Raw genomic sequence first — 1,359 nt, forward strand, 5'->3', positions numbered from 1 at the left:
TGCATTTCCACAGACTGAGCTAAAGAACTAGGGGTCAGGTTTTTGAAGGTATTTGGATGCCTTACTCCCACTGCTTTCGGTGAGACTTAGGTGACTAAATACCTTTAAAAACCTGGCCCTAAGCCCCTTAGCTAAAAGCTGTAACAAATTCACATCATTTAGTGAAGTTGTTGATAAACTGGAGAGGGTTTTCAGAGAAGAGCCACAGGAATGATTAAAGGATTAGAAAACCTGCCTTCTAGTGATAGACTCCAGGAGCTCCATCTATTTAGCTGAGCAAAGAGAAGATTAAGGGGTGACTTGATTAGCCTGTAAGTACCTACAGGGAGAACAAATATTTGACAATGGGCTCTTCAGTCTAGCGGAGAAAGATGTAACAGGATCCAATGGCTGGAAGTTGAAGCTAGAAAAATCCAGACTGGAAATAAGGCGTACATTTTTAACAGTGAGGACAATTAACCACTGGACCAGTTTGCTCAGGGTAATGGTGGATTCTCCATCACTAAAATCAAGACTGAAAGTTTGTCTAGAAGATCTGCTCTAGAAATAACATTGGGGGCAGTTCTCTGGCCTGTTACACGACAAGTCAGACTAGATGATCGCAGTGGTCCCTTCTGACCTCGGAATTTATGAGTGAAAACTCCTGTGAAATCCAGAGGTCTGGAGTACATTAGTTTATTCCACAGCTGCACATGGCCTTAGTTCAAACCCTGTTTGAAGTATGCCTACATATGAGCTGGAGGGTCTCTCAGCTTCCTCCCAGAGGGGGTTTCACAGCTGTAACTGAGGGCAGAATTTGGCGCTGCACGTTTGTTACCCCCATTAGTGACACCACTGAGCTTTGTGTGCACGGACATTCATTCCAGAACCCAAACTGTGGTATTGCTTTGAGCCTCCGGAGACCCCACGGCCCACACCCAGCATCAGCCGTCTCTCAGAGTGCCCAGCAGGTGCTGGTAAAGACCAGCTGGCACCTTCACTTAGCCCCAGAATGGCCACAGGCCTGGGACTCAAGGACAAATCCAGGCTTGACGTCAGTGGAGATGCACTTTGCCTGCAGCCGGCCTGAATTTAGCCCTTATCACTAAGGATGAAATTCTCCTGTGTACACAGGGTCGGCACAAGGCCCAGGAACCCACTTACTTCATAGGCGTCAATCTCACCTTAAAGGTTCACCCAACACAACCTGGACAACAGGGTCTTCTGGTTCTTCCTTAGAAACACATGCAAGGCATGCTACTGTAGCTGTGGCCTCTCGCATTGGTGCTGTTCACACTGGTCTAGTATTGTCGTTCCCTTCAAATGGCCTTTGCGAGGAATTTAGAATGAGGGATGGGGGACTCTGTTCAGATAAATAAG

Source organism: Chrysemys picta, chromosome 23 (genome assembly GCF_011386835.1).
Source record: "Chrysemys picta bellii isolate R12L10 chromosome 23, ASM1138683v2, whole genome shotgun sequence".
In the NCBI taxonomy this organism is placed as follows: Eukaryota; Metazoa; Chordata; order Testudines; family Emydidae; genus Chrysemys; species Chrysemys picta.